This window comes from Armigeres subalbatus, chromosome 1 (assembly GCF_024139115.2).
Source record: "Armigeres subalbatus isolate Guangzhou_Male chromosome 1, GZ_Asu_2, whole genome shotgun sequence".
Lineage (NCBI taxonomy): Eukaryota > Metazoa > Arthropoda > Insecta > Diptera > Culicidae > Armigeres > Armigeres subalbatus.
In genome coordinates, this window is record NC_085139.1 from 53764389 (window position 1) to 53791938 (window position 27550).

The 27550-nt window shown below is 37.7% G+C and overlaps 1 pseudogene; it reads left to right on the forward strand.

Moving 5' to 3' along the window:
* Window positions 1-27550, forward strand: LOC134206179 (uncharacterized; annotated as a pseudogene).

Below are 27550 nucleotides of genomic sequence, written 5' to 3' on the forward strand. Positions count from 1 at the left end.
ATGGGAAAGAATACATTCGAGTTCATCGTTGGAGGCGTTAAGATTCCGATGATCATAGATTTCGGTGCTGACGCAAATGTTATCACTGCGGCAACATGGCGGAAGGTGAACAATGAGGGTATGAAGTTTACTGCCTATGCTGAAGAGGTCGACCGTAATTTGACAGCATATGCTACTAACAAGCCAATGAAAATGTCAGGAATGTTTCGTACGACGATTAAGACGGGACCTGAAGAAGTTAAAGCAAAGCAACGTTTTATATTGTGGTAGATCAACGCAATTTTCTGGGCGATAAGACCTTTAAGGAAGTGGACGTTCTCAAAGTTGGCTTCGACATTACATCAACTAAGCTTAACTCTACCAGTTTTCAAAAAATTAAAGGCGTTAAGGTTGGAATCCCCATCAGTGGTGCGATTCAACCAATACATCAAGGTTACAGGCGAGCACCAATTGCTATGGAAGGAAGAATTCATGAGAAATTAAAGGCATTGCTGGATAAAGACAACATTCAGAAGGTGGACGGCTCTTATGCTTGGGTATCAGCAATGGTAGGCTATCTTGAAAGGATCTGGAGAAGTCAGAATTTGTGTCGACATGAGACGAGCCAATCAGGCTGTTCTGCGAGAATCTCATCCATTGCCACTTATTGAGGAGTTGTTGGGAAGCCTTGGTGAGGCGGTAAAATTTTTCAAATTAGATGTAAGGGAAGCTTTCGACCAACTAGACTTGTCCGAAAAATCACTACCTTTATAACTAAATACGGCCTGTTCAGGTAAATTGTGCTAAACTAGCAATCATACTCTATGAAATTGATCTATTAATTGAAATAAATGTACCTTTTGTAACACCCTCAGATACAAACGGTTAATGTTTGGGATTTGTTGTGCTCCAGAGCTTTTCCAAAAAGTAATGGAAACTATTTTGACAGGTTTAGAAGGAGTACTGGTATATTCGGATGACATTTTAACTTTTGGTTGTTCTCAAGACGAACACGATCGACGATTCAATGCACTGATGGAGCGTCTAGAGCAATATGGGGTTCTATTGAATATGTAAAAAAAATGTTCCACATGGACCAGTTGGAATTTTTGGGCCATGAACTTTCAGTTGGAAGTATCAGGATTAGCATTAGTTTTCAAGCCTTATTGACGTTTTAACAAATTTTGATTCTACAGGAAAAACTGGTTTTATATGCATTTTTTATATGCATTTTAAAATTATATGTGACTAATATATTACTCTTATGCTACTTGGGCCAACTGTCATTATAAAAATGTTAGTTTCATTCTATCCATTTGAATGATATTTTTTTTGTATTGTATCGTTAAAATGCAAACAAAAGGTTTACAAATAAAACAAAAATAAGTTGGACGTCAGAAGAGTATGTTGTTGAACAATAAAAAATCTTTTTTTTTTCTTCGCTAAATAACCCAATTCTGCAAATGTTCCTAGGGCTGCTAACAATTGTCGATGCCAAGGCCGCATATAAACCTACTTTTTTTCGAAATTCTAAATCATCAGCTTAAAGAATTCCGAAGAACGGCGCATCGGTGCAAAAATGTTGTCTAGTTGATCAATTCTAAGAGTTGAGTCGATTGATATGTAACACCAGCCCTGTCGTCGTAAAATATGAGCTACCTAGTCGCCTATTTTCAAGGGGGCGCTGATACAATGAGGTGGTTAATAGGGCGCATATTCGAAAACTACGGATGTCCGTGGGATTGGGGATTGAAAGTTCGATTTGTGGAACTGCAAATCTCTCAACTTCATCGGGAGCACACGGATGCTCGCGGATGTGTTGGAAGGAATCAATGGTGTGAAAGTTTAGAGGTATAATCATACCATCTACTAGACATGGCTCGACGAAGAGTGCAGACAGATTCGGGAGAAGAAGGACGCATCGCAGGCGGTCGCGCTGTAGCAAGAATCCCGGAGGAACGTGGAACGCTATAGACGGAAACGGAGACAACAGACCCACCTCTTCCAAGAGAAGAAGGCCGCCTGAAGTCAAGTGCGAGGAGATCGTGCTGTTTCTAAAAACACACCAGTTTTATCAGAAGCTCACCATATCCCGCAAAGGCTCCATGTTGCGGCGAGTTGTGCAGGAATAAGTATGAGAGAATTTTGGCATATGAAAGGTAGAAGCAACACTTCCAGGAAAACTTAAATGGCGCTGAGAGCACAAGCAGTGAGGGTCAATGCAGCGGAAGAAACGACTACATCAGTTAAGTGGACGATGGAAACCTACCAGCCCACACCTAAAGCACAATACAGCAGCTGGTAAGGATAATATCGGAACTGAACTCATCAAGATGAAAGATGTCCACTTATTTGCAGAGACTGATAGTCTGAATCTAGAATTAAGAACAGTTTCCCTAGGAGTAGAAGGAAGGGGTTAGAACAATCAAGCAATCATGATCTTAAATGCTGCCTATGAAGTGATATCCCAAATCATCTTTCGGCATCTGACACCAATAGTGAATGAGTTCGTAAGAAGTTATCAAGCCGGCTCTTCGAAAATATTGTTAATGGTTATAACCATTTAAATCACTAACATTAAACGTATTTTCGGTTTGTTATTTTAAAATAACACTGCGCATTGAACATGCGTGCTTAGGGGCAAGAGTGGCGGTGTGCAAAAGAACGGTGTGTAGAGGCGAAAAATGAACCACGAGCTCGCCTAACTTAACGGCGCACCCAGTATCCATAAGATAGCAAAAGCTGATAGAATACGATGGGCAAGGGTTGTTGCAAGAATGCCGGACAGCAACCCTGGAAAGATGACGAAGACCTTCAATACGACAGGCGGAAAGTGCAGCGTGGGCAAACATGTTAAAAACGTTCAAAACAAAGCAACCGAGGATGAAGCTAACTATTGTGCATTTTAAGACATATACCTATGTTTCTTACCGAACCTCTCCGCAAAACCGAAAATTTAGACATTGATATACTGGAAACGAGGTATGAAGCGTACCTCATTACCTTCTGCCCGTCGATCGGGCTTACGTGCCCGGCTTACCACCATCGTCCGATTTGTGCAGTGTGAACAATGAATGGTTCTCTGGTTCTTTTTCCTTTTACACATACAGTATTCATTTTGCAACCCACCATTCCTGCCCATGAACGCATATTTGAAAAATTTCGAAGAATTCGACTAACAAAATTCTTTGTGCAATTTTTGGCAAATTTTAGAAAATTATCTAGATTTTAATACTAGTACGTTTCACAAGGGCCCCTTCTTAGCCTTAGCCATCGCGCTCCGGAGCTATTGAAAAACATCATTTTTTCTCCATTTTTTCCAAAGGTCGTTGAAAAAATTCAAAATCGATTTTTTGTTTTGATTTTGAATAGTGCGAGTGTTTGATTGCCGATGGCCAAAGCTCTAACGAATTTTCCTCTGTAGTTACTAAGATATCTCACTTCCGCCATCAGGGAATGAGATTGTTCCTATATGCTTTTATAATGATTCCTATTCACATATAACACTAGATACGCGCTGGGTTATATAATCCGGAAGTTTGTTTATGGATCCATTGTCCAATTGAGACGGGCTTATAGTAGGTGAAAGTGGCCCCGAACTGGCCATAAAATACTAGGCAGTCTGAAATGGGTCACTGGATCTGCAGTAGAGGTAACACCTTCTAACTCCCGGATTAAATCTATCTGTAAAACAGACAGCTTTTTTCCATAACATCACTGGCAGCCAGTCAGTGGGGGTTTGAATGGGCAACCACGCAGAAAGGCACCATAACCTCTAAGTGGATAATTCTGGGTTTTCATCATTCATTATCGGAATCTGGGAAACTGAACAGCTACCGGAGGAGTGGAAGGAACGGGTCATTGCGTCGAAGACAAAGTACATGCAAGTGGGCGGAACCGAGCGTGACGAGGTGGTCGATGAATTCGTCTACCTTGGATCCTTGCTAACGGCTGGTAATAAAGTTAGTCGTTAAATGCGAAGGCGCATCATCTGTGGGCCTAGTACGGGCTCCAGAAGAAACTGCAGTCAAAAAAAAATACACCCGCATCAAATGTATCATGTACAAAACTCTCATAAGATCGGTAGTCCTCTACGGACATGGAACTTGGACCATGCATGCTTGAGGAGGACTTGCAAGCACTCGGAGTATTTGAGAGACAGGTGCTTTGGACCATCTTTGGCGGTATGCAAGAGGACGATGTGTGGAGGCAATGGATGAACCACGAACTCGTCCAGCTCTACGGCAAACGATGGGTATCATCAGCATGGCATGTTTCAAGAATGCCGGATAGCAACCCTGCAAATATGATGTTCGCTTTCGATACTGCTGATACAAGAAGGCGCAGCGAGCGAGGTAGAATACATTCGAGGATGGAGAGATGTGGCTTCAAAACGTGAATTGTTGCGTCAAATTGTTGATTCAGTGTTATCTGTTTAGAGTTAAAGCTAAATACAAGAATGAATATCCCGCAGAACAATCTTCAAATTCAATTTTAACCTTGGAATTGCTTTGAACATTATCCTATGAACGGTGTTCGGCAGTGAAGTAATCAATTACGAAAAAAATAGTTTTACAAAATATTTTGAGTTTTTAGTGGAATGTCTTTATTTGTCATAAGATGAGTTCATCTTCTTCTTCATTGGCATTACACGGGACATTGCTGCCTTTCAGCTTGGTGTTCATTAAGCACTTTAACAGTTATTAACTGCGAAAGCCAAGCTACCATTTTTGATGATACACGATGATACTTTTATTCCCAGGGAAGTCGAGACAATTTCCAACCCGAAAATTTCCTAGACCGGACCGGGAATACGAACCCAGCCACCCTCAGCATGAAGAAGAATTTGAAAATAAGCTTTCAATATTTTTGCTGCCCACTGCATTGATAAGGTTTCAAAAACTTTCAAATGAAGTGAATACACAGGATTCTGTTTTTACACGATTTTTTTTTCGCTCGCATTTTTGATTGTGTGACTTCAGTCACAGAATCCAGTGTAATTTATATTTAATACGTCTATTATTGACAATGGCGACTCTACCACAGGCACTGTCAAGACAATCATTCTATAGATAACATAAGGATCTCTTCTAATGGAGAGTCCTAAAAACGTTTAAGTTATAAAGGTAATGTGTACATTATGAACTGTTAGAAAGTTTAATAATTCATCATCCTTACCCATTGAAGAGCGGGCATTTCAGTCAAACACCATTAAAAAAAACAGATTGATCCGCCTAGCGACGATAATTGTCGTGCATCGTAAAATGTAATGAAAAAATCATCAGTTTCTATCCAAATAAGCTAATATTTTCAGAGGGCACGGAAAATATGAGACAGAATCGATTGAGCATGGTGAAGCAAAATCAATTTTAGAAACACTTCATACAGATATAGAAGAAGATAGATTTTTGGTATATATTAACTTGAACCTGTTACTAATACAGCTATTACCTGTACATCGACCCTATTGATTTTAAAATGTTTCTTTATTTCGGTTAAATGCTCCCCCGAACACACGCTACGGGGCTATCGTCTTGATTCTATCACTGGATCGTTGCATTCTAGGTTAAAATAACGCTTAGGAACCATCGCGACAAATAGTCGCAGTCGTCCAGTGATAGTGACAGTGCGTTGTGTTTGGGGAAATTATAAGCACGTCAGGTAATCACTGATGATTGTAACTAACCAAATGGTTGATTAGAAAAAAAATCGTTTACGCATAATAGTAGCAATAGTGATAATAATTTTAAAGATTTCAAAATGATCTTAAGCGTGCAAACTCAAGTACTGACCGAAATTTTCGTGCGGTTCGTGTGACCGTTACTCTCGGCAGCCGGTAAATCGAATGAAAAACAGTTCAAGTTATTCGTCGTTGGGACTTTTGTTTACCCGGTCAGTTATCGAAATCTATTTGTGCCGTGCGGTTCGCGTTGTTGTATTTCGTGATAGTTTTGAAGAAAAAACAAAAAACAACAGTTTCATCAGCTGTTTTTTTCTTCTACAGTAGTTTTTGATGTAATTTAACATGCAAGTGACGGTCGTTTCGGTCGTGTGGTGGGCTTTTTTTTAAGTGAATTGGGGCTTTTTGAGCTTATAAGTGCACTTCGTTTTGCTGCGGAGTAAATGAATGCGAATATATGGATTTCGCAGAGTGGAAGTGATATATTCTGTGTATGGAAGAAAATGGGGAATTTGTTTTGTAAAATTGAAATATCTGCAGTTATGAGACGTCGCAACTCATTAAAATTAGTACACATGATAGTGCATCCATGCGTGCACTACTATTGACTATTCGAATTGTCGCGACTCGCCCGATAATATGATCAGCAACGTCGGAAAGTGTTTTTTGCAATTCCTGATCATAATATTTGATTTACAGTTCGTCTTTGAGTGATAACACGGCCTACTTTTCCATACTTACGAAATGGGTGCTTTAATGAACATTATGCAACTCAAATGGGTTGCATAATATTCATTATAACACTCATTTGTATGCTATAATGAAAAGCGAACATCGGAACAGTAGTTACATGACTACATTTTTCTGAATGAGCTTAGGTAAGTGTACAAATAGTGTATTCTCAGCGTCGCGTAATAAATGAAATAGTTTGATGGACATGACATCAAAAATTTCCAAAAGCCAGTACATCTATCACTTCACGGTTTATCGAATTTTGCAATGTGGCACGGCAGCATAGAATCTCTGCAGCAACATAATTTATTGGCAAGAATGTTCATGTGGAGTAAATTCTGGAAGGAATTAGACAAGTACAAGTATAATTTTGGTACAGATTTGTCATATTAAAGTCCATTTTTTGTCATTGAAAAAAAGCGTTTGCAGCTCGTTGCAAAACTCGATTTTTCCAGCACTCGTAGTATTTATCCAACTCGGCAAGCTTCGTTAGATAAACGTACGACTCGTGCTGTAAAAATCATCTTGTTGCAACTTGTTGCACAAACTACTATTTTCGTCATTACAAAAAATAGCGTGTGTAACTTATTGCAAAACTCGATTTTTGCAACTTGTCGCACAAATTACTATTAGAACATCTATTTGTGAAGAATAATGAGAATTATAATGAAGTTAGCAGCTAAAAATATGTAGAAGATAAGAAAAACGTTATCTAATTGTTGAACTGTAGAAAACTCAATATTGTCCCGTGAACATTTTTTTTACTTCGTACTTTAAAAACAAGTAGGTAGAGTTGTTGTGCCCTACCACCGTCTTTTTATTTATTTCTATACACAACTATAGCAAATATGCAAAACCCTGCACTCGACTTTGAACATACGAAGTTTGTACATATGTAGTTTATTGAACAGCAGGAAATTTTCAATACATTTTTTAAGGTTTCAAGAATGAGAATGAGAAACTGCAGATATCCAAGTAGTTTTTTGTGACAACAAAAATAAAAAACTTTATTAAGTAAGTTTAAGGCAGGTTTTTTTCGCCTGCGTTTTTATTTTCATCATAGTCTCCAAATCCAATAAAAAAAAATACTTCTTCGCCAAACTCATCCGTATCAAATTGTAAGCTTAGGAAAAACGTTCTGCTATAGGTCTACCAAATGGACGCTGCTTTCGCTGGTTTTAGCCCCTACAACCATGGACGGAAGTACCTGCCGTGTCTCTACATATTTTTTCATATGCATATGACCTTTAATGTAATCGATCATGCAAGGTCTAATAGGAAATATTTGGATCAGTATTAATATTATTTCACATAAAATTTCACTTTTTGACTGGAACCTTGCAAATATATTTTTCCGACAATGAAAAATATGCGGAATAAATTTAGAACGCTTTTTATACCGAAGTAGGATTTTTCTCCAGATACAGGCAATCTACCCAACTTGGGAAGTTGCCTGTAAAGATGCGCTAAACAACGCATCAATTAGTTTGACAGATAACACTTCGGAAAAAAATCGGTTCAAAATTCCAGACTTCCGAATTCTAATTTGGTGCTACGCCGAGAATATATTCAACAAAATAAATTGAATAGAATAGTACTAACTCAGCTCATCTTATATTCTTCTTCTATGTCTCTAGATTCTAACTTTTACTTGGCATGATTTTCAACTTGGTGTTCTATTAGCATTTCGACAGCATCTGCATCTTGGGGAGCAAAAATTGTTTTATTTGTAGCAATCGTCAGTGCAAAACTCAAACTTAAATATCCAACCCAACGAATATTATATGCACTAGTGACGCCAAGCGGATGAGTTCCGGAATAATATGATCTGCTACAGTTTCGTATTGACCTCTTGAACAAAATTGTGGAAGACTGTAACTTTCTAAATATTACGGATTCCAAAATATCATACTTATGTCACCATGAACATCGAGCTGGTGAGCACCAACCACGCAATTTGTTTGAAAATCACGACTTGCTCCGACGTTTTGAGGTCCCGAAACGCCCCGATAGGTCCTATCGGAGGTCCCAACGTCTCAGGACGGGAAACTTTGTGAGTCCCAAAATTGTTCAAATCGGTTCACTGACGGCTGAGATACAGCGATTTAAAAATAGCGTTCCGTTTTTCGAGGCTTGGTCGTTCGTGTTAAGTAAAACCTATCTCCGTCGGAGGAGTGTTATTGCTCGGAACGCCAAACCCCCCCCCCCCCTTCCCCCAGACCAATTTTCTGGCTACGCCACTGGTGCGAACACAGTATTTAATGTATTATTTGAGAACTAAGATTTAACTTTCTAACTGCAAGTTGATTGCAGCGCCGCATTCTAGATGGATTTTAATTCAGGCTTGATGGCTTTTTCCAGAACACATGAAAACGTTGTACACCCAGTTTTTTTTACGCGATTGGAGTTCATTAAGTTCTCAACCGAGAAATTAATTAATTTTCTTTGATTTTTAGTATTTTTTTCGTGGGAATAACTCATTGCTTCATTATTGACGTTGAAGGTCTTAAACGACCAAAACCGAACCGTGTAAAAAAAACTGGGTGTATTCTGATAATCCTCCAACTTTCCAGGCAAAATTTTACATCTTTTCAAAGATATAAACACAGCAGATCTCATTTGGCGTTGCAACAAAAAGAAGAAGCAGAATGTCGCGCATTCAAAAAATTAGCACGGGAAAAGATAGGAGGAAAATTTTCAAACCCTTCTAAAAAATTCTAGAAGTATGTAATTTAATTAAAAACGGTTATCAGCGCGGTGTTGGAATTCTCTTGCACTGCGTAATAGACGAATAATTTAGATTTCCAAATTTTGGTTTTGATTTTTCGTTTTATTCGCAGTATTAAATATTTCCAACCTCGTACTGACAACCGTTTTTAAATAAATTACCTCTAGAAATGTGGAGGAGTCTTTTATTTTTTTCCATTTCCCGTGCTTATTTTTCGAATTCTGCTTCTTTTTTTTCTTGCAATGCCAAATCGCCAATCCGAACCGATACTTGATAAGTCCATCCGTTCGGGAGTTATATTGCCTCAAAGGAAAGCAAACTCATTTTTATATTTTTAGAACAGAAAAATTGCTTGTACATACAAGCTCTTACTATAAACTTTGCATCGCGTGAGTGACGAGCTGTGAACTGCAACATCGCTTTGCGCGAACTCGCTCTCTTTAAACCATTGTAGCTCACTTCCCGAAACAATTAGCACGAATGAGGGTGGAGAGCGCATAAGTAGTGCTCACCGACTTCTTGACTTTTCAGACAAGAGAGGCATCATTTAATAACAGCAATAATTCACACAGCAACCGTAAAAGAGTGGATAGCGTACACGCATCATTCTGGCGGTTTTGTTGGTGCTCTTGGTTCGAATCCAAGAGGCAGCCATGGGAGGGGGAAGTGGGTGGGACATTTAAAACCGATTGGTTTACTATTTTTTGTACACACAGTTGATAGTAACTATCATACTGAGACCCATATAGGCGAATCTGAGTTTTAATGAGCTAAAATAGACCAAAACAAATTTTTGCTTTAGGGGAAAGCTTCTTAGTTGTCGACTAAGCGTGACTAAACAGGACGGCAGGGCTGTGTAACACAATGGGACTTCTTACATAGTGTGAGTAAAATGTAAAGCATAAGAAATTAAAACAAACCAGCATCTTTCATGCATGTATATTTCATGTTTTCATGCAGATATCCTAAAGTTCCTATGAAGAGAAATACAAGCATCAGTTAGTTGCAAAATTCTCACCATTATATATTACTGTGTCACTATAGATTATTTTCGATGAATATTTCATTCATACTCTACAAATAGGATTACAACCTAAAATCAAGAAGTAAAGGCATAGCGGTGGACATCTATCAAACCCTTAACTATTATTGTATTGGACGTTTAACCTACAACGAGGGCAAACGAAATTGATTTCGTAAAGCTCCATAATCGGCCAGCAGCACTGGTCAAGCGTGAAATAAGGGATTTTCGTAAAAGTGATAGGAAATCATCCGCATCATCACCCTTTCTCGCCACCTCCATCGATTGACCATCGAAATTGATTTTCCCTACATAACGAAAAATTTAGTCGAACAAAGACAATTTTCTTTCTCCACCCAACACTGACGAGATGAGAAAGTTCGGCAACGGTAATCAAAATTTATAGTTCCATGCAGAGCGGTGAGATTCGATTCAATTTTACGTCGCCTGAATCTCTAATCTGGATGGATTTAAACAAATTTGATTGGAAGAAACTTCTTCGCACCATCATCGGAGGATGTCCGGTGTGCAACCGGGATCAGTAGTAGTGGTGGGTGGGTTCCAAATCGATTCTGGGCAATCCGTCTTTTCCACGCTTGTACAAACGGGAACAATGGAACGAACGGAATTGAAAGGATAAAGCAGCTCAGCAGTGGCATCATTATTGTAATCGTTATCAGTTAATACGACGCAGCAGACAACGAACCCCACTCAGAAAGCGATATCACGTGCTTGACTTAACATCATACGGGCCGCATCAAGGGTTCACCACGCTTCCTCGTTCGTTTCTGAGGGGGTTGATGGCCGTTTTGCTTGTTAGGACAGTCCACGTTCCGTACAAACCGTTCAAATCTATTTGCTGTGAAAAAGGATGGCCTTTGCTGCGTGTCAAAACCAGATTCTATTTAGCTCGGGCCGACTCGTTGAATGCTCAAGTGCTCGTAACGTAAATTGTGTTCTCTTACTCGGTCGTACTGTGGAACCAAATTACAATCGGGGCAATTTTCTACGCCAGTGGGTAAGATCAGTTGGAAGTTATGAACAACAGTCAATATGTTCAATCTAATCAGTTTACATGTATCAACCGGTAGGGACAGTAACAGCTGATTCGAGAGGAATCTGGTCGAAATGCTGGTGGATGAAAAAAAAAACTTTAATCCGGTTTGGTGCTACTGATGTGGAAGTCGATCAATCTATCGGAGGTAGGAAAGTTGTCAAATTCCTTCGCTTAGATCGAAGCAACTCGATAATTCGAATTATGAATGAATTTTCGTTGCTTGTCCACATCCGCGGGGTACCCATAGAGTACATTTGAGGGGTAGACCAAGTGTTGTATAGGGTAGCCAGAACTAAAATTTGGTGTGCGAATTCTTAATGCGATTCATTTGTCCACATTTGTTCATTTCTGCGAATTCTTAATGCGATTCATTTGATAGAAAAACCTGATTATTCCACCTATCGATGTTCGTGCCGTTAGGCGGAATGGTCATAAGGCTGAAAGAGAAGTGAGAAATGAGTAGTGAGACGTTAGGAGTGAAAAGTCAAATTTTTCTTTTTTCTCCTTCCTTCCAGTTTTTTCTTACCAACTTCTTCTTACTTCTTACTTCCTCTTTGTTCTTACCAACTTCTTCCTATAACCTTTTTCCTTCTCCTTTCTTCCGTCCTTCCTTCCATCCTTCTTCTGCCTTCGTCCTTCTTACTTCTTCCTTTTTCCTTCTTTCTTCTTGCCTTTTCTTTCTTTTTTTTCTTCTTTCTTCCTCTCTTCTTTCTTATTTTCTTCTTTCTTGTTTATTTGTTTTTTCCTTCTTCTTTCTTCTTTCTGTCTGCCTTCTTTCTGTTTCCTCCTTCATTCTTCTTTTTTCATTTCTTCTCCGTGCTTTTTCCTTTCGCCTTCTTCCTTTTTCCTATTTTTTCATCTTTCTTCCCTCTTCCGTCTGGTTTCTTCCTTCTTCCTGAAGATCTGGAGAGCTGATCTAAGAAGCAGACTCTTTACAAAAAGCTGATCAAATCGATTTTCGCTAATTGTAAATATCGTTTTAACTTATGCTTACACGCTACGCACGCATTTCTACTTGTTTAAATGGTCACCCTAATCATTAGCCACTAACCCGCTAGCTGCCGGTTCTTGTCCAAATTCAAATCCATCGCGAGAATAATGGATTGAAATGTATGACACGAATCAGCCTGGACGTGATATTTCCTGGAACACCTTTACGCTTCGATCGTCCTCCAGGCCAGCCCACTTGCTCCCAGTGAGCTATCTGCCACCGAACGAAACCAAAAATCCCCATTCTCGATCTTCGCGGTGAATGATTAATTGGATCTGCTCCTTCGAAATGCGAGGAAACCCGCCGTTCATTAATAACCAACCAGAAATTCGATACGTTTTGGAAGTTGAGCGCATTTTGGGCGAGGTTTTTATTCACTGTCACTTCGCTCCGCCTTGAGTAGTTCCCGGGCGATTGATGGACCCCGTTTCTTCACCCAATGGTTGGTCGGTGGGTAGATGCGTATGAAGTGATTACTCTGCGACACCAGAGAAACCTGTGGTAAACGGGCGAAATTGTGAGTTAATTGATTAGTCGCAGATAACGACTGGATGCCAACGCGTAACATGGCGATGCAGGCAACTGATCTTGGGTAAAACTTGTCCAAACAGTAGTAAAACATGCGGATATCTGTCCCTCCCGACCGAACCGACAGGAAAGTGCCAGAAGTCAGATCTGATTAATTTCAATTGACCGTGTGTCCACTTGTGATATGACGGCCCTGGGTGGAACGGGAGCTTTCGAGATTGAATTTCAAATTTTCGAATTCCAAGCCAGAGGCTCCGAGAAAGAAAAGGCCCGGTACCTTGCCGGCTTGCGGGTTGCGGTGGGCGGCAGTAAATTTGCATATAAATTTGAACCGTACTTGCAACATTGAGTGCATAGAGCTTAGCACACAGCATGCAACCCTCTTGCGTGTAGTAAATAATTAATTAACCTATCAAGTGATATGCAGGAAGCCCGAAATTGAAACAAAAGGCAATATTTTGCATCAACATATAATCTCCATATCATAATCGGAAAAGATTTAGCATGAATTTAGTTCCGTCGTGTGTCCCTGCCGCTCGGCTCGGGGGCGTTCTTCCCACAGATTTCTTCCCTAGCGTTGCATGAGTTATGGAAACCTAACGCCCGGAAACTGTAGCAGAAGGATTAGAACTGGTGCGAAGTGATTGAGGGCGGGGGAGCGAAAAGGGTGGGGCATAACAAGCTGTAAATCTAAACAGAGGGGCACATTAAAATGAAATTTATTTGCTTTCAGATTTCGTACGGTGTTCATGTTGGTATGTAAATGCGGACATAAAATTTTGCATGGGTTATCTCTGGTTCTAATATTATTAATTGAGTGTTCCGTTTATGCATATTTGTAGGCATACTGAGGACCACAGGATTCGAATGTTCCAGCTAGCTAAGAACGGATGCAAAAGCATTCCAAAGTTTCGAAAATTTCATCTAGTTGAAGTATACAAGCAATAATGTTATCAGGTTATCAAGAGAGAACTAATAAATACTTATTCAGTATATTTTAGGCGACTGGTCCAGTGAAAGGTCAAACAACAACAACAACAAAACAAACTAAACGAACTTTTTTACTTTGTTTTAGTATTTTCCTAAGCTGATTTAAGGTCACTCCTGGCGGAATCCAAATTTCAGGGTCCCCCCGCATGCTGCGACGCAGCAAAACTAAATCAACAAAAATGACAGTTGTACGTTGCTTCCGTATCGAGTGGTGTGCCCCCGAAAACGCGAGCACTTTGAAACTTGGATTCCGTCAGGAGTGACCTTCAGTTAATTGAAAACAACTGATTTGTTAATCTTACAATTCTCGCTAACATAATTAGAGACGATCGGATATTTCAATCATCAACTCCACGAGTTGATGCTCTATTAACCTTCCCCAACTCGTTTCAACTTTTTAACACAAGAACTCGCATGTTGTAAAAGTACCAATTAAAATGATATCAATTTGATTTTTTGCAGATAAACAAAAAAGAGGATTAGGGGAAATCGCCAAAGTTGACGGGCTAAAATTCTTGCCTATTGTTGAACACCCATAGGAAATGCACATGCGTTTAACAATAGGCGATAAAATAATCCGTTCAACATTTGGCGAATTACGCTACTCGGAGGACATTTTTTAAATTCAATAAATCATATACTGGTCCTCCGGAAGACTCGGAAGACTGTGTTTTGTTTAAATTTTTTCAATTTTCTCAACAAACGACGCGACGTTTCCTATATAACATTTCTAAGAATCCTGGCGAAGTGGGGCAAATACTTAATCCATCTATTATTCTGTAGGGATTAAGATGAATATGATAAAATAAAACAATATAATGAATATGATAAAGAATGAATAGGGGAAGTGCACCGGTTTTGGCCAACTTAGTGCCTAATTTGGCCAACCCTGAAAAATACATTTTTGCAATTCCTGATCATAAAACCTGGTTTACAGTTGTCATTTGAGTGATAAAACGGCCTACTTTTCCATACCAACAGAATGGGTGCTTTAATGATCATTATGCAACTCGAATGGGTTGCATAATATTCATTATAGCACTCATTTGGGTGCTATAATGAAAAACCTACATTGGGACAGTAGTTACATGACTACATTTAGCTGAATTAGTTTGGGTGAGTGTTTAAATAGTGTACTCTAAGCGTCTCGTAATAAATGAAATGGTTTGTTGGACATAACATCACAATTTTCCAAAGGCAATTGCATCCATCGCTTCATAGCTTTTCAAGCTATGCAATTTGGCACGATAAGATGGAATCTTATTGTTCTCTGCCGCAAAATAATTTATTAGCATGAATGATCATGTGGAGTGAATTCGATTGTACAATTTTGGTAAAGATTTATCATATTAAAGCCCATTTTTCGTCATTGCAAAAAATAGCGTGTGCAACTCGTTGCAAAACTCGATTTTTTCAGCACTCGTAGTATTTATCCAACTCGGCAAGCCTCGTTGGATAAACGTACAACTCGTGCTGAAAAAATCATCTTTTTGCAACTAGTTGCACAAACTACTATTTTGCCTTTCTCGTACAACAAAGTTGTACCAGAAAGGCTTTCATTTCACTCCCAAAACATATTTTTTATAGAGCGCTTGTAGACCCATAGTATTATATACCATTCGATTCAGCTCGACAAACTGAGCAAATGTCTGTCTGTCCGTGTGTGTGTGTGCGTATGTGTGTGCACATTGAAACATTAGACAATTTTTCTAGTACTAAACCTGAATCGATTTTGCTACAACAAGTTGCATTCGATGGGGAATGTTTTCTTCTTGTTCGCTATTGAATTTCATAATGATGGCACGTCTCAAAAAATAGTAAATATTCAAAGAGTTATGAGGCATCATTATTTCGTAACAAATAAGCTATCGATTTTCTAGGTTATGTTCTCCCAAGACACAATTTATTCGAAACCCGCACACTGACAGCATAGAATACACAGCTTACACGGAAGAAAAAACTTCACAAAGAAACATAGAAACCCATTAATGAGTTAAAAAGTACCTATTTTAAGATTTCATGTATACACTGAAAATTCTCGTTTATTTTTTCAAAATGACCTAAGAAACATATTTTCATGAATGAATTTTAATATTGCGATCAACGGACCAATATGATAGCTTTTGATTGCAGTACACAAATTAATTCATGAAAAAAAGGTGACATATGTTCTTTTTAAAAATTAAGCGTCATTTCTGCCATTTCTTTCCCCTATGGGCCGATGTGAGCAGTGAGAAGTGAAAAGTGAGACGTGAGAAGTGCGAAGTGAGGAGTGAAAAGTAAGAAGTAAGAAATGAAAAATGAGAAATGAAAAATCACCAGATGATCCGAAATGAAAACAAAAATGTTTTTCCAAATTTAATCTAGACTATCCTTTGAAAAGAGCTGAAATTTTTTTGCTAATATTTTCAAATGGATATAATAGAAAAACGACGCATCCCGCTAAAAAGTGTTGTATGGGTGACCATCGCAAAATCAGTCAAAATTTCTAGTGAAAATATCGGAAACAATCCAAATTGAGCCCTACACTGAAAAAAATCAGTTTAAAAATTTTAAAGTCGATTTGCGAAAAAACGCCCTTTTTTATTTAAATGAAATTTTGTCTCAAGATAGGTGATTATGTTCCCTACATCGAGCCATACATCGCAAGCTGGGCACTTTTAAGGAAAAAAAGTTTTTCTAACAAAAATTTTTTCTTGTCGGAATTATTTTCAGTGTATTTTCATCTGAAACTAAACCAATGAAAGCCATCGTTATAGAACCCCAAGCAAATCTATTTTATGATACATTCTAATTTAGTCACTAAATATAGTTTGTTTTTAAATTAAGAGTAATATTAAAAAAGGGTTTATATCTTCAAAAAAATATTATATTCCATTATGTATTAACTTCTTTAGTTGCGACCAGTTACGACCAAAACATTGTACTCTGCCTGACTGTACAGGAATACTTAATATGAATATATATGTATACATATGTTAAATCCACCCCTTAAAGACACTGAAAAAATCAATTCCGTCAAGAAAAAGTTTTTGTTATAAATTTTTTCTCCCTTCAAAGTGCCCAGCTTGCGATGTGGTTGGTAGGGAACATAATCACCTATCTTGAGACAAAATTTCGTCCAAATCGAAAAGGGCGTTTTTTTTTTGCAAATCGACTTTTAATTTTGACGTAGAACTACGTCTGTCTTTTCTATATTGGGATACACTTTACGATTGCAAAAAATTGAAAATCGTCACGAAAATATGATAGACTTCGATCGTTAATATCTCAGCCGTTTTTCGATGGATTTTAAATTTTCTTGGACCATTCGATCAAGGAAGAGTCAACGCTTCATACCTGATGTACACTGAAGTCGTTTGTTACGCGATTATTTTTACAGGAATCGTTTTTTAAGCGATTGTTTTTCACGCGAGTTTCTGGATTTCCGCGGTTCCTTCATTGTTTTAATTTACGCGGCCCATATCTTCCGCGTAAAAACCGACTCTAGTGTGTTACAATATCTATGTATGATAATATTTACTATTAAAAACTTGCTAACAGTTTAGCACTTGGTTTCGGTGAATCAGTCAATCTCGTAAGTGCATCGCAAGCTTCTTCTTCAATAGCACTACATTCCAACTAGAACTTGGCCTGCTTTTCAACTTAGTAATTTAGTAGCATTTCTTTAGTTATTCATTGAAAGTTTTTTTTATGTCCGCCATTGCAGGGCTTTTAGCTGGTGCAGTTCGTTTATGCTAACTTAAACGTGCGTTTTCCTTGGAAAGCTTGGAGGCGTTTGACGGTAGCTTCTTGCTTACGTCTGTTGATGGCAGTAGAGGGGCTCGGAATCTTCATCGCTGTTGCAGTGCTTGCGTTCTGGTTAAATTTCCTTGGGCTCGTTTTTGCTGATTCGTAGGTGTCTGCCAGAGTAAACGCTAAGTCCGACGCAATTCACGTGAAGGAATAATTATTATTATCAATAACGCCGTTGACAGCCCAGCTCTTGCAATGTTTTTTTTTCTGTAATGAGCCACCAGGGGCTTAGACTGACTTAGCGATGGGTGGTAAGTCTAAGCAGTTTGCATCGGTAATGGTTGCAGCTGTACACTATCAGCCAGGCTTGTGCTTTTTAAATTGTGTAATCGATTATCATTTAAAATAATGTAAACCTAATTAATACCAATTTAATGTCAACAATTAAGTTCAATCGGATGTTTGGCATTGTTACCAATGCTCCGAATCGAGATACAATTATCGAATGATTCTTACTCTCTAGCGAGATTTTATCAATTGGTATGTGAACGCCTGAGAGTGTTGTTCATCCTCAATTATTTGAAAATTTTATTTTTATCCTCATTTTCAAATGTTGGTCCAAAAATTATATACCTACATCACCAGTTATGCTCACTCAATCTCAGGAGCATAGGATAAACATCGAAAGTAGATTCAGGCTGGGCTTGAAAAACGCTTGCTTTGGTCTCATCGCACAGAATAGTCGAAAACTTGTACATTACATACAGCTACGTAGTTCAACGTCACCTTTGCGTACAACCCGATTGGGCTGAACCTTTGAGTTTTTTAAATCGATTTTTTTTAGTGTAGGGTTCAATTTTGAGTTTTTCAAAAAGTTTTATTAGAAAGTTTGACTGATTTTGCGATAGTCACCCATACAACACATATTGTAGGAAGGGTCGTTTTTCGATTATATCTCGCTTAACTTTTCAAAAGGACCTAAGTAACATTTTTTTCATGAATTAATTTGAATACTGCAATCGATAGATTTCATGTTGTTCTGTTGATTGCGCTATTCAAATTAAATCATGAAAAAAATGTAACTTAGGTCCTTCTGAAAAATTAAGCGAGATATCGATTTGAAAACATCAGTAAAAACAAGTTTGACCCTTTTCAAAAGATAGTCTGAATCAAATTTGGAAAAACTAAGTATGCACTTTTCTTTTTACAGCACTTCTTAAATATTGACCAATAAATTTACAAAAAGTCAACTTAAACAATCAGAACACTTGCAAGTTCCCAAAAAGTTCTATTTTGGCTTTATGCATTTTATTACATTTCCCGCATAACTTTTCGAAAGGACCCAAGTAAATTTTTTTCAAGAATTCTCGCTTAACTTTTCAAAAGGACGTAAGTAACATTTTTTTTCATGAATTAATTTAAATACTGCAATCAATACCTTTCATGTTGTTTTGTTGATTGCAGTACTCAAATTAATTCATGAAAAAAATGTTACTTAGGTCCTTTTGATAAATTATGCGAGATCTATAGTACAACAGAAAGTCCATTGCTGATAAACGTTCATTTCGAACAATACACCGCAGATTGCTGGTTAATTTTTTTTTTGACATATACTCTTGTCTCGCTCAAACCATCAGCGAATAATCTAGCGACTACAAGAACTATTTAAGGAACAGCTACTTTAACCGACCGTGTCCATTTAGCAAGTACGGTGTTGAACATAATCTGGAGATTAAAATAACACTTTAATAAAGTTTAAAAAAAAACTTAGCAAGTAACCGCACAATATTGAGTAAAACAAATTAATGAATGTTTGTGTTGCTTCTTTCGTGCTTTATTGATGATGCTAACCTCTCAAGCAAAGTTTTCCAAAGCTTCAAATGTGGAACACGAAAACTAATGGACGAACACACACGCGCTAGAGACCCGAAGCCGATGCAGTGTTGCCACATATAAAGATTTATCTTATTTATAAAGATTTTTTAATATATTTTGATAAAGATATCTTTATATAAAGGTTAAAGATTTTTTTGAAGAAATAAGATTTTTCAAGATTTTTGTGCATTTTGAAATGTAGTGTTCTGTTTTTTTCTCATTTTTGGCCGATACTTTTATCCGATATCATGACCGATAAGGCAGTTTTCACTCAGTAAAATCCGTCAACTACCAGATGGCTATCGCTTGACTCAGTAGTCAAACGGAATGTTGATCGTTATTCAAAGCTAATCATGTACTTTATGTTCTATTCGAACTGTGACAATTATTAAACTGCCCAGCGCCACCTTCGACACCTCAACGATCCCATCCCGGGTAGAAGTCATGAACAGAATAAAAAATATGATATAGACTTGATTAATATAAGAGATAAGAGAGCAGGCAACAATATCAAAAATTTGCACCGAAATATCATTTAAATATCAAGATGGATAAGAACAAACTAATAGCACATGATACTGATCCCTTATTATAAATAGCATAAATTGATCTCCTCATGATATTTTAATGCAAAATATTGATATTGTCGTTTGATCTTTTATCTTTTATATCAATCATGTTCATATCTCATTTTACTATCATATCAACATTTGATATTATTCAGCTATTTTCTTCTACTCGGGATGACCTACTGCTTGTTAATAAAGTCAATCGTATTTTGCAATCGGAAAGCCTTGAGTATACTAACATGTACAGTGAAATTAAATCGCTTTATCTGATTATCCTTTCCAACAACTAGAAAGATGAACTTCTTAATAAGATCATGGACAAATGGCTTTCAAAACTTTAAACAACATCTTCGCGAGAAAATGAAGACCGACGTAGGACTAGCGGCAGATAATCTGGCAGGACATCTTGATTAACCACTGAAGGAAACTTTCTATTCTCTCGCATGTAATTTATATGTGGAGCTGGTGATAAACAAACAATCAAACTCTCCAATGATCCCGTTCTTAAGACAGCTTGACTCATCGATCCAAAGAATTTGGAGAACATTACCAGTCTCAGTTCGATCCTGAAGAAGTGTCCAAACTTTTGCGGGAGCTCAGGGGTGCAAATCTTTGCAAAACTAATCAGATCTAAGAGCAAGCCGATACGATGAAAAGTTGGGAGACATCGCTGGGCGGTAAACGGCGAGAAGGAAAGCTGGCATTTTCATTATTAAGAAAGTCCATCAACATTTTTCATCTCATCCCTCATTCGGCAGCAGCTGTCAAAAGGCTGTTTTGGCCGAATAACTTTATTAAAACTTTAGTAACCGACTGAATATATATCACACTTAAAATAAATCGCCGACTTCGGTAAAATTTTACCGAAATCTCAACCGCTGAACTGTGCGGTAAATTATTTTACTGATTTTCGGTGATTTTGACATTTGAGCAATGGAAAAAATTACAAAAAAATCTGTAAATTAATTTACCGAACAGTTCAGCGGTTGAAATTTCGGTAAAATTTACCGAATACTGTAAAATGAGCTAAGTGTGTATGGTATACAAGCACGATTAATGCTATTTTGCGTTAAAAAATGTTATGTTAAAAAGAAAGGAGTTGCCAAGATGGCTTTAACGTTGCAATTCAATTCAAAATGCAAAAAGTCAAAACATTCACACTACAAACCCGGAAGGTTTATAACTTTTGATCACCTTGATTTGCAATAAATGGAATGGTACAAAAATACCTCGAAACTCGTTTCAAAATATACTCTCATTACAAATATCTACCTGCTTCTTAAAAACCCAACAGATTTAAAAACATTTGAATATTTAAAAAAAAGTGAATATTTCAGCTATTAAGCACCTATTCAAGTTTAAGCCTGGAGCACAAAGACCCGTTCGCTAATCAACCCGTCGAGTTTGACAGTTTATCCACGGGAAAAACGTCAAATTTGACGGGCGAAATGACGAACGATGGCATGCGCTTCAGCCTTAAGTACATAAAGATTTTTTTCAAGATTTTTTGCTCTCAAATAAAGATGAAAAAGATTTTTACGCCTGAAAATGAAGGTGAGGTTCGAAAAATAAGTGGCAACACTGAGCCGATGACTTTATCCGCTCGCATCAACACAGCTGTGAAAGTTTCATCGTTGGAAATAAAAATCGCATACCTACGTACATGCTTTCTCGTGCGCTCGTTACGTTTGCTGCCATTTTGTTTCATGCTTTGGAAGGAAAGAAGAGGCGTGTCATTACGGCTAACTGCTTTTTGGTTTGGGTGGTTTGGTTGGTTTGGGTGGAATGATGGTGTAGTTTGGGCATATGGGTGATTTGAACATAACGTTCGTTTTCATACACCTCCTTATTTCCATATTATGCGGCTTTTTTTCATTTATATTTATGAGAATTGTTGGTTTTATTTTCACAAATGTACTTGTACAATGAATTATTGGCAGTGGCTGATTTCCTACTCGCCGCTTCCTCATCCAGGCGCTATCGTATATGCGCAAATAGTCAGCAGGAGTTATCCGCCAGAAATTTGTATGGCGAAAGACATCTAACGCGGGTTTTCTCAAAATTACGAACTTTTCATGAAAAACTATTTGGTACCGGTTATGTAGGAAGGTGTCCGCTACTACGCCTACCAAATATTTTTTCGATGAAGGTGCTTAATTTTGAGAAATCGAACCTTAGATGCCTTTCGCCATACTGATTTCAGAAAGTTAGCTCCTAGTGTGCCGCTGTAATTACGCTCAAAGCAGGCGATTCATTATTACACAAAGGGATGCAAAATCAATGTATGACATACAACTAGTTTTATTGAACTTTAATATTGCATTGGTGAAAAAACACTACGTGGGAATCAGCCCTAAAACAATTGTAGGCGCAGCAACGCGTCTGGAAAGTTAATCCATATGTATTTTTCAAAACGCGCCGTTGCGCTAATCATTGTATTCACTATCGCTAATCATTGTACTATCACACGATCGCATATTTGTAACATATGCATTTTTTTCTTTCTCGTACAACAAAGTTGTACCGAAAGGCTATATGATTGCTAAAAAAAACTTGATAGAAGGCCCGGAGACCCATAGTGTTATATACCGATCGACTCAGCTCGACAAACTGAGGTGACGTCTGTTTTTTTGTGTATGTGTGTGTTAGGGTGGCTCAAATTAGTATGAGAAAAACTTTTTTCAATTTTCTTGATGGGCCGCCCTCTTATTCGGTTCTATTTGATGCCCTGATGCTCTGGAAAAAATTTCAGCCAAATCGGTCAACGTTTGGGCGGTGCTAAACTCATTGGAAGTTCATATGCAAAAATGTATGCAGAAACATCCAAAAACAGTGAAATGCAGTTGGACGGCACAACTTAGGAAGAAGAACTATGATACTCATCCAGATCTTGAAGAATTTAATACAGAATGTTATGCACAAAACCGCGAGAAGATTAGAGTTTGCCCGGCTAAGTTATTAGCATTTCTCTGTAGTGGGGTCTGAGCAAATTTCGTTTCTTTTACCTTTGAAAAGAAATAAATTCACCCCTACAACACTCCAGTAAAATGCTAATATCTTTGCCTAATAAACTCTAATCTTCTCGCGGTTTTCAGCATTACATTCTGTATTTAATTCTACAAGAACTGAATGAGTATCATTGTTCTTGATCGCAAATTGTACCGTCCAACTGCAAATCACTGTTTTTGGATGTTTCTGCATACATTTTTCCATATAAACTTCCGACGAGTTTAGCACTGCCCAAACGTTGACCAATTTGGCTGAAATTTTGTCCAGAGCATCAGGGCATCAAATAGAACCGAATAAGAGGGCGGCCCATCAAAAATTTTGAAAAAGTGCTTTTTGAGCCACCCTAGTGTGTGTATGTGTACAAATTTTGTAGGCACACTTTTTAGAACTTAGAATTATCCGATTTACTCGCAACAAGTTGCATTCGACGGGGAATTGTTTGCTATTGGAAATGGCCCGATCATTGCTTTTCGGAATTATTGAAAAATCATTGTTTTTCCCCAAAGGTCCCCCTTGAAAATTCAAAGAACATTTTTTTTTGAATGGTGGCAAGGCAAAAATATTAAAAATGATCGAAAAAATGTGATCTATTCCCCCAAAGAGCTTTTTTGACCTTTCTAATGTGATTTTTTCAATATATTTTATAATGCACGAGAAAGGCATCATCACTGCTAGGTGGATTAATCTGGGTTTTTTTCCAAAATAATCGATCAGTTGAAAGCAGCGTTGAATCATGAGGGATATATCTTCTGTTGGGACTAATAAAACCCTCGCAAATTGCTTTATTTTTGGAGTTATTCGCAAAATTGGCCAAATTAGGAACATGGCCAAAACCGGTACAGTTCCCCTATGATAAAAAAAATTGACTTCAGCGTTAACTGACAGTTCAATTTGAACTAATGCAATTGAATGCAGCAACAAAAGATATTTTAGTTACTGTAACTAAAATATCTTTTGCAGCAACCCACAATGGTGCGTTGCGTTAAATGCACTCATTTACTAATAACCCTGCGCAGCTAAACTTTTAAAATATGCAAAGTTGACGCAGCACCAAAAGCGAAGAACGGTGTCAAGTTTCCGAAATTTCCAAATTAAAAACAAGAAAGTGGCTTCTTTTGAAGAAAAACTAATGTCGAATTCGTTTTTAAAAAGTTCCAACCTAGGTTGGAACCAGTTCCAACCTAAGTGCTGTCAAAGTGTTTTTTTATTCGCTCAGGTTGGAACTAGGTTCGCACTAGTTCCAACCCCAAAGCTGTCGGGTTCGCACTGTGTTGTTTCACGGTTTCGCACCGGGTTCACCAATACAAATGTACTTCAACTGTCAAAACCACGTGGGTGGGTGGGACTGGGCGGAATAAACAAGCAGAAGGGAGGAACGAAACTGTCTGTTTATTAAAATAAAGTGCGCATTGATAATCTTTTTTTTTTGCACGGGATTATTGAATATAATTAAATAGGGGAACTTTTCCGATCTCCTTCTCACTGAACCTAAATATATTCATCTCATCGGGAAACAAAGAAATATAGCACTAATTTCGTCGCCTCTTTTTGTCAACAGTTTTAAATGAAATTTATCCAGTACTGTTGTCTAGATTCAGTTTTAAAAATAATTGTTAGGGAAGTTATGTATTCATAAGTTCATTCAAGTTTTCCTCACATTTTGTGTCCTAAATTTGGTCGGTGGATGGAATTATGTAGTTTGGGAATTCCCCTTGAAACCCGTTCACAAAATCCGCTAGGAATTGTCAGAAAAATATAATTGAGGAATACCGAATAGAATTATTTCTTATACAGAATTTCTTTTGAAATTCTTCCAAAAACTCTTTCGTGCGTTTCAGAATTTTCTTCGGGAATTCTGCCAGAAATTACTTCAGACATTCTTTCAGTAATTCTTTCTTGAATTTCAGGCATTCCTCCATATATTTTCCATGGGATCCTTAAGAAATGAATTTCTTTGGAAATTCTTCTAGGAATATCTTTGAATATTGTTCCAGGATTTTCTCTGGAAGTTGCTTCAGGAATTAATTTGGAAATTCCTACAATAATTCCTTCAGGGAATCCTTCTGGAATACAGGAACTTACTCGAAGTTTGCTTCAGGAATTGCTCAAGCTTCGTACATAAATTCCCCCGGAATTCCTCCGGGAGATTCTTGAAAATTGAAAATGCACGGGGCCCGAAATCCGGCGGAAAATTTTCCCGAGGTGTGAGGCTACCTTTATCAGGAGAGGTAGCGAGGAAAAAAAATGCAAATCCTGGAGAATTTTTATTTTATGCTTCTGAGAGTTCTCAAAAAAAAACTTTTGTAGAAATAACTGAATTTTTGTAAAATAGGGTATCTGTTCCTATATCAATAACAATAAGGCGATGCGCATATGAAATGCATTGATTTCTCACCCAATAATCAAGAAACATGAGAATAATTATGCTCACCACACGTAATTTTTAATTGAGAACAATTTGACAACTTCAAAAATTAAATTATTATCACATTCTAGAAGTATTTAGCTAAAAAACATCATCACCGCCATGTACCTATTTCAATAACATTCAAAAACAGTTAATCCTATGCTTGTACCTATATCAATAATACTGTTTCCAACATAAAATACGCACACTATTACTTGTGTGTATACGTAACGATATGATTGCAGTGATGCCGAATTCGTCGATGTTTTGTATTTGAGTTGAAATATAATTACAAAATTGCAGTTTTTGTTGTAGTTTTTTAACTTATCAGTTAAATTTTATGTTTGTAATAGATAATTTTTTCGATATACCTTATTTTTCAAACATAAGAGTTGAATTTCACAGTGAAAGTTCATTCAACCATTTTTGAAATAAAAATCTAGGTCGGCAACCCTTGAGAGTACTGCAAGCCATGTAAACAGTTTGGAATACGGACAAGGATAATTTAGGCGTTGATCGAAATAAACCTATATCAAACTATAGGAGATCGCGCTGGTTTTTCAAGTATAATTATATTTATAGTGAAAATGTGATGTGCTTTATGTGTTGTGAAGTGAATTTTGTAAGGATACATCAGTGTTTGCTTGAAATTGAGTGGAAAACAACGGCGTGAAAACAGATGAATCTGCTAGTAGCAATCGAGCAGTGCATCAAATCATCAGTTCAGAGGTAGGAAAATGAAAAAAAAGTGCTTTATAATTTTATCTTTTAAAAATTTGATTCTTGTGAATTAGAACATTACATAAACAAAATCTTGAATAATATTCCAAACATTCAAGAATGTGTTCCATCCATTATTGTGTACATACGATGTGAGAAATTGTGATTAAATTGATTTTTTATTTGGTTTATCGACGGTTGAGATTAATATACGGGCTGTTATTAATATGGGATCAGATACCCTAGAAGATCTTTTTTTTACATGAATTCTATACGGAATTCTTGGTATAAAAATGTGCACGGGATTATTGAATATAATTAAATAGGGGAACTTTTCCGATCTCCTTCTCACTGAACATAAATATATTCATCTCATCGGGAAACAAAGAAATATAGCACTAATTTCGTCGCCTCTTTTTGTCAACATGCCTCACTGCTGAAAAAAATCACAAAAATAATTAACAATCCAAATTTCTTTCCATTGCTTTGCTTTTGATGGGATGAATATCGGAGCCATGAAATGAATTCCAGGAGCAGTTCCCCTATTTATATGCCACGGGCGCTACTGCGTCCACAAATAAACTAGTATAGTACTAACAACTTAAAAGGGAAAACATGGGCATCTATTGCTTCAGCTTGTGACAAATCAGGTGGGGACGATTCAACTATGACGTCCATCACTTTTTTAAATTTGTAGACTCCCCCCTTCCCTCTCTGTCACGCTTTTTTGTATACCTAGTATATGCACTGACACAAAATCTTAGACCCCCTCCCTCCCCCTTGTGACTTGTGACGTCAATATTGAACGACCCCTAGGTGAAAATTAAAAAATATATGAACCATGTCTTTCTAACATCATGCTTTTTTGCCAGTTGATCAAGTGGAAAGTCGTTGGAGGAGCTTGCGGGACCGCTTCGGGAGCCTGAAACGTAAACTGTCCAATGATTCGCGTTCAGGGGCGGCTGCCCCAAGTAGTCCTGGATGGCCACTTTACAAGGAATTGATGTTTTTGGATTCTCATATGGAGGCACGACCGTGAGTATTTGCGTTTACTATTTCTTTCATGAAGTCATAGTTTAGACTCCCTATTCCTATATATATTATTGGAAATCGTGATCCAAAAAAATAAACGATATTGTTTTTTTTTTGCAGAATTTCATCGAACTACTCTTCCCCGAGGATTTCCAAGCAGATGTCTCCATCGATTGATGAAAAGGAGACGGAATATGTGGAATATGATACTGATATCAGGATGCAAGCCAATAGCAACCTAGATACCGAAGTAGCCAACGAAGCTACACATAACAATAAAGAGGCGCTTCAAAAACGGAAGCATGTTCCGGATGCAGTGGACGCCCAGATGAACAACGTCTTGAAGATTGTCCAAGAACGCGTAGAGAGCTGGGGAAGAAAACGTGGACAACACGAACGCTTTGCACTTCATCTTAGCGAACAGATGGAGGGAGCAGCTGCCGGTGCAGATTGCTCGTTCGTTAGAACTTGAATTTATTCAGTTCAATCAATGTTAA